Here is a 7965-nt window from a genome sequence, read left to right as displayed (position 1 = left end):
CTTATTTCTTTTACTTTGGGAAGATATAAGGATGAGGTTCTGTGCGATGTAGTACCTATGCATGCGGGTGATATGTTATTAGGCCGACCTTGGCAATATGATAGAAAAGTCGCATATGATGGTTCGTTGAACAAGTATACCTTTACTTTGAATGGGAAGAAGTTTACTTTTCTTCCATTATCTCCATATGAAGTATAATGCGAGCAAGTGAAATTAGAAAAGAAAAGAAAAGAATTTGAGGATCAAGAAAGGAGAGAAGAAAGTTAAAGGAAATTCGTACCCGGGGCAACGCTTCCAAATATGGCGGCCTACAAGACCAATCCAATCGAGACCAAGGAAATTCAAAGGCAAGTAGAAGAACTCGTGGATAAAGGTTATGTTAGAGAAAGCATGAGTCCTTGTTCGGTTCCAGTCATTTTAGTACCCAAGAAAGATAGAACATGGAGGATGTGTGTTGCTTGTCGAGCCATCAACAAAATAACGGTAAAGTATCGACATCCTATTCCTAGATTGGATGACATGCTAGATGAATTACATGGTGCAAACTTGTTTTCAAAACTTGATCTTAAAAGTGGTTACCATCAAATTCGAATGCATGTGGGAGATGAGTGGAAAATGGCATTCAAAACAAAATTTGGTCTTTATGAGTGGCTTGTTATGCCATTTGGTCTTACCAATGCACCAAGTACTTTTATGAGGCTAATGAATCATGTTTTTAGAGAATACATTGGAAAATTTGTTGTGGTATACTTTGATGATATTCTTGTTTACTCTAAAAACTTGAATTAACATATGTTGCATGTTAAGACAATTTTGCTTAAACTTAGAGAAGAAAAGCTTTATGCCAATTTCAAAAAGTGTAATTTTTCTCTAGACCAAGTCAATTTCTTAGGATTCATTGTTGGAAAGGATGGGGTGAAAGTTGATGAAGAAAAGGTCAAGGCTATTCGAGAGTGGCCAACACCCACCAATGCAACCGAGGTGAGATCATGGTTTGGCTGGTAATTATAGAAGGTTTATTAAGGATTTCAATAGCATAGCCTCGACATTGAATGAACTTATTTTGAATGTGAAATTTGAATGGAAAAAAAAGCAAGAAAATGCATTCAATGAATTGAAAGATAAATTAACTAATGCACCTTGTCTTGCTTTACCTAACTTTGACCAATCTTTTGAAATTGAATGTGATGCAAGTGGGATAGGGATTGGAGCTATTTTGATGCAAGAAAAGAGGCCAATCATGTTCTTTAGTGAGAAGCTAAATGGAGCACAACTTAGCTACCCTACATATGATAAGGAATTACATGCACTTGTAAGGGCTTTGCAAGTTTGGCAACATTACTTGTGGCCAAAAGAGTTTGTCATCCACACGGATCATGAAAGCTTGAAGCACCTCAAAAGCCAAACAAAGTTGAACAAGAGGCATGCTAAATGGGTAGAGTTCATTGAGACATTTCCATATGTCATTCATTACAAGAAAGGTAAGGATAATGTGGTGGCTGATGCATTATCAAGAAGGTATGCATTGTTTTTTTCCTTAGTGCAAAAGTTCTTGGTTTTAAACACATGATTGATTTGTACAAAGTAGAGACATCTGAATTTCATGATGTATATATTCAATGTTTAGAAGGGAAAAACGTGCATGATTATATTGTGTTTGATGAAATACTTTTTAGGAAGGAAAACTTTGTATTCCTAAGTGTTTCATTCGAGAGTTGCTTGTGAAGGAAGCTCATGGGGGAGGATTAATGGGGCATTTTGGGGAATTAACATGTTGGCTGAACATTTTTATTGGTTGAAAATGAGAAAGGATGTGAATAAAGTGTGCAAACAATGTTTCAAATGTAAGGAGGCTAAGTCTAAGACACAACCACATGGTCTTTACACACCTTTATATATTTCTAGTGAACCTTGGGTTGACCTTAGCATGGATTTTGTTTTAGAACTACCAAAGACAGGAGACCTCATGATAGCATTTTTTTGGTAGTTGATAGGTTTAATAAAATGACACATTTCACCATGTAATAAAACAGATGATGCTACTAACATAGCTAATCTTTTCTTTACGATTGCATGGAATTCCTAAGACCATTATTAGTGATAGAAATGCAAAATTCGTCAATCATTTTTAGAAAGTTTTGTGGGGTAAATTCGGAACTAAGCTTTTGTTTTCAACAACTTGTCACCCACAAATCGATGGGCAAACTGAGGTGGTTAATAGAACATTGGAAACTTTGCTTAGGTCATTAATGTCTAAAAATCTCAAGTCTTGGGAGGATACTCTACCTTTTGTAGAAGTCAATTACAATAGAGCAATACATAGCACCACTCATTGTTCACCTTTTGAGGTTGTGTACGGCTTTAATCCATTAACTCCGTTAGATTTATCACCCTTGCCACCTAATATGTTTACTAGTGATGCAGATGTTTCAAGGGCAGAATATATCAAAAATTTGCATAAAGAAGTCAAGGAAAGGATTGAAAAGAAGAATCAAAAGCTTGTCAATAGCAAGCACCAAGGGTTAGAAAATGATTTTTAAACCCGGTGATTGAGTTTGGGTTCATCTATGAAAGGAAAGGTTTTCAGATCAATGTCTAAACTTCAACCAAGAGGAGATGATACATTTCAAGTGATAGAGCGGATCAATGATAATGCCTACAAATTGGATCTTCAAGGTGAGTACAAGGTAAGTTCTACTTTCAATGTGGCTGATTTGACTTCTTTTGATGTAGGAAATGAAGACCTTGATTTGACGACAAATCCTTTTAAAGAAAGGGGGGATGATGTGAATTCAACCACTGAACCATTGCATGTACCTAAAGGACCAATTACAAGAAGCAAGGCAAAGAAGATTCAAGAGGCATTCACACTACATCTTAAAAAACTAGCAAATTCACAAGAACTGACAAATAATTTTGAGACCAAAGTTTTATATAATGTTAGTTCAATGAGTCAAGAAGAGAATGGCATGAAGATGACATGGGAAAAGTCCTATAGTTTTGAAGATGACACAATGGTCAAAAAAAGTTTGCAGATTTTGTGAAGAAAATGTTGTCAAGTGTGCACTGCATGGGGAAATGTAATGTCAAACCTTGTCAAACGTGCATATCTACTTTGCTGCCTTCTAGAGGAGATATTTAAGGCAATTTGAAGACTTTCTACATTCCTAGTTTTGCATTTTGACTTATAATTTAGTATGCAATTAAGTTTAAGTTTCTAGGTGTTATTTTCTATAATTTGCAATTAATTATATTTGAATGACTTTTGAGTTTCTTGGTCTATCCACAACCATTTGACCTATAAAATGGCTTGTAATGTTCTTTGAAACTCAGATTATCGATGTAAAAAGCTTGTGCTTATTCAACCCTTTGGTGTTGTCTTTTCTTTCAAATTTACTTTTTGATATTAAATCAATTCATTGGATTAATCTTGATCAAGCTAATTCTAGAGTGAGTTGTCTTAGGATCTAAGAGTGACCATCATAGATTCTAAGTTCAATCTAAGTAGCTTTCTTTGTGAGTGTTTGCAAGGATCCTAGAAGGACCTCTAGCTGTGCATCCAACAAGCATCGCAGGCGCTTATCACCTCTCTTTTCATCGGTAGTAACGTTTACTTCCGATTCTAGACCTTTAGTTCTCAACATAGTCTGGTAAGCTTGTAGCTCATTCAACAAAGTAGTCAAGCTATATTCAATTTTTTTCATGAGTGCATTCGTACAGAACTGCAGAAACTCTTTGAAAGATATTCTAGAATAAAACCGACTTGACTTCTTTCGTCAACGACAACGCCGTTTACTTCGGCCATATTAAAGTGGACCATGAACTATTCACGAACAGAGGCCCCCTCTTTCATGCGGCTGTTGTAAATGTACTTGATAGCATCATGCCTTAGGGTGAAGGACGGTTGTCCAAATATCCCTCGTAAAGATTCCATAATCTCTTTGGCAGTACCCATATCCTCATGTTTCTTCGCCAAACATCAGATATGCTGGCGAGGATATAAGCACGGGCTTTATCATTCGCCTTGATCCATCTATCATACGCATCCCAAACAGTTCGATTTATGTTAGAGCTCAGAACGGGAGGACAATCCTCTATTAAGACAAACTGCAAATCGTCTATCACCAGTATAGTATTCAAATTTGATTTCCAGGTCACATAATTATCTCTGATCAGTTGATCTGATGCCAACAATTGTATTATCAAACTCGTCATTCTGAAATTATAAACAAACTCTATAAGATAATTATACATATAAATCCAATTTTAGTAAAATAATAAAGTACCCAATAAATCTTTATTTATTTGCAATGATACTTTAGTGATTTAGAACAATTGCTACAGAGGGGCAGTCAAGAATTCTTTTACTGAAGCAAGATAATTCTTGACCAAATACTATATTAGAATAACTCTTTACTCCTATAGTTCTTTTGGTTATCGTTTTCAGTCAAGATCTTTACTAATAATTAGTAATTCTTGTAAGTGTGACTTGCAATTTTCAGATCTTATAGAACGGTATGAATATGCCCTAAAAATAGAAGACAATACCGAAGACGGAACTATAAAACCCTATTCATTTTACTGAAGCCTGGGTTATTTCAAATCTTGTGTTACAACCCTCCGAGGGGATCGCTGTGGTTAACGACTAGCTAGTGCCGCCTAAAAATGACAGCAAGCGCAACATAGGAATCTCACGGTTCAAACTAATGAAGGAGACCGTAGGATAATGTCGACACATTTCCTTCACCCACTTACTATGAACTACTTCCCTCATTCACCTTATTATTGACCCATGCAAACACTTCCCAAATGGAGCAGTCGCGGTAAAAGCGACACGAAGTCGAGCATGGATCTCACGGTGTGAACTCTTGAGGACGTGTTAACTAATAACTATATATCTATTGTTAATCTCCCACTGAAGTGTTCTATATGTTTGGGTATTTACTTAGGTGTATTTTGGCCAAACAAACTATCCTAAGTCTATATCATTTTATCCAAGTATAACAATTATATTTGGATATATTCCTACGATTTCTAAGTGTTTAAACCATTCTAAACCTCACATCGCTCACACAAGTTCATAAAATTAGTTAACGCTCAATCTTTCGATCATAATCCCTAGGTAGGAGGTGTTCCGTAAACCGTCAACTTAAGTACCCCCAGCCTCAGTTGTTTATGAACCGATTTAAGTTTGTAACCAAATTTTATAAGATAACAATCTATGTTAATGATTAAAACTAGTTTAACCTAAGCGAGCATGCAGCTGTTCTTCGTTATGGATTTTAAACGTCTAACCCAATTTTATAACAGCTTACAAAATTTTAGACATGCTAAATATCCACAATATACAACAAAGGCATTCAATATCAAATATAACTATTATATTAAATAAAAGAAACCCTAACATGCATACTATATATTATAACATTTTATAACATACTTTCAATGCATGTAACATGCTTCCTACAGAGGGGTTTTAAATCTACATGGCATACTGTATGCATATACATGAATTGTTTAATTATTAAATACATCACATCATAAATAATTAAACACTAACTAATATGGTTTTAGTTTTGGCATAAACAAGCAAACAAAAGCCTAATTATTACAAAACAACTTCAAAATCGCATCGGAACCGCTCGAACCGCTCCAAACCGAACCTAAACAGCTTGAACTGGACCAGAAAAGTTTGAACTGAACCAGCCAAAAACCTTTTGAGGCTGAACAGGACAGGAACTCAAGAGAACCGTTCGAACTAGATGCTCTCGCTCCATGCTCGAAATCTCGCTGAGGCTCATCGTGTAGTATTGATGACTATCATCTAGTGTTTGCCTGATCGTGTAGCTCCATCATATAGCACCTGACCAAGCTACACGATCGTGTAGTGTCTTCCATCTATCGTATAGTGCCGTCTAGTGCCGGACAATGCTACACGATCGCTTAGTGTCTAACACTATTGTGTAGTGCCATCATCTAGCGCCAGACAAAACTACACAATCGCTTAGCGCCATCGTTTAGCGCCTCTTCTTAATCGTTTAGGGCGCGCACAAAAGCTACACGATCGTGTAGTGCCATCGTATAGCACTTCAACGTATTGTTTAGCTGCCGCACAAAGCTACACGATCGTGTAATGCTATCACATAATGCCTCTACACATCATTTAGCTCCCGCAGGTACACGATCATCTAGCACACATCACTTCAACTATCACCGCCCATAACTACATGATTGTCTAGCTTTTCTTCACATCGTTTAGCACCCATAGCTAGATCGAGCATTTAAACCTTAATGACGATATTTGAGCAGAGGCTGAAATACAGGAATCTGCAACTCGATCTTCTTCACTTGTTTCTTCAATTACAACTTAATTTCAGCTCTAATGACTCTAAATAAATTACAGACTATTGAGAACACATTGCTCATCAATCAAGAGCCAATTACAAACTTAATCGAGAAATCAAAGAGAAATTAAATGTCAAAACTTAAAAAAACATATCAGTGTATCAAGTTCATATAACTGATGAAAAACACCCACCACACCAAAATTAAACCAAATTGAATGCTTATATGATGTTCTGATACCAATTGTTCGATTGTAAATCAGCAAGCAGTGGAAGCAACAAGGATCAATAAGCACTCTAATCCATTACTTTTGACAGAAACTAAAGCATGCTCTTGCAGAAACAAATGGATTTCAAGTCATACCTTTGTAGAACTCTTGAAATCTCGATTTCCAGCTGCATATTTCTCCAAATCTCATTGTAGACCACCTCAAGATCTTTTCCACTATTCTCTTGGAGCTCTAGATTGAGTTGGAGACTCAAAATAAGTTTTAATGAAGGGAATTTGGAGAAGAGCTCACAGTAGCAACCCACTTGAAGAACACCTTTTTCACCACGAATTTTTCAGAAAAAAATCTATAGATTGCATGCCTCAAATTGACTCCATTCTTCTCAATGTATTATAGACAATCATGTAAAGAAGATGGCTGCATGAGATGCAACTCATGCCCGTAATTGAAGCCTAAAGTAATGGGTTTTGTGTGAGCAACTATGAAGGTGATGGAAAAAACCAAATTTCCATTTTTTGTGTTTTTCTATCTTTTTCAACTTTTCAAATTGATTTCAAAAATCAATTTATTTTCTAAAATTGTATTATTAGTTTTACATAATTAATTTCATAAATTAATTTTTAATAAAATTAATAAATAATTATTTAAATAATTCTAATTAATTTAATATCAAATATTAAATTAATTTTACACAAATGCACCTTCTTCAATCATATTTAAATATTAATTCTCCAATTCCATTTAATTCTTAAAATTAAACGTGTAATTACATCTAATATACTTACTAATTCTTTTAATTCTAATTTGAACGTTTCAAAATAACTTATGACGCTACTTTAAAGCTAATCCATTTACGAGCTAGTAGGGGAACCGTGCGGACCTACAGATTGGGCTCCAATGATCCGAGATTAATTGGCTAAACTCAATAGACCGAATTAACCCCCATTCGTTAACTAATGGGTCACTCCACTAAAGCCCATAGTTGAACTCCCCTCATTGTAGATATATTATGTCTACTCGATATGATCATGATCAGTAAGTTAACTCTTCACAGTTTGTTCTGTTGGGAATGTCTTAGAACTTGCAGTTTGTGTTAAACATTCCATTTATCAATAATAATGACTTGTTGATTTTGCATCTTATTATGAAAATCCAATAAATGTATCATTGGCTATAGTCGGAATACTGTAACTTTATGTAGTGACATAAACAGGATCAAGTTGACATTATATAGCCTAAATAGTCTAATAAGTATATGGATGAAATTGGGTATCTCATCCTGGTAACACTATTGGATTCGACCCACTTTGTAGTTGTTACAAGAAGTTGTAAAGTGCTATAAATGATGTGATCTACAAACCGTTCATGTTGAGACATGTGAGTGGGGACAT

Source organism: Benincasa hispida, chromosome 1, assembly GCF_027475165.1.
Source record: "Benincasa hispida cultivar pf3 chromosome 1, pf3_genome.v1.1, whole genome shotgun sequence".
NCBI classification, from domain to species: Eukaryota; Viridiplantae; Streptophyta; class Magnoliopsida; order Cucurbitales; family Cucurbitaceae; genus Benincasa; species Benincasa hispida.
This window is presented reverse-complemented; position numbering follows the sequence as displayed.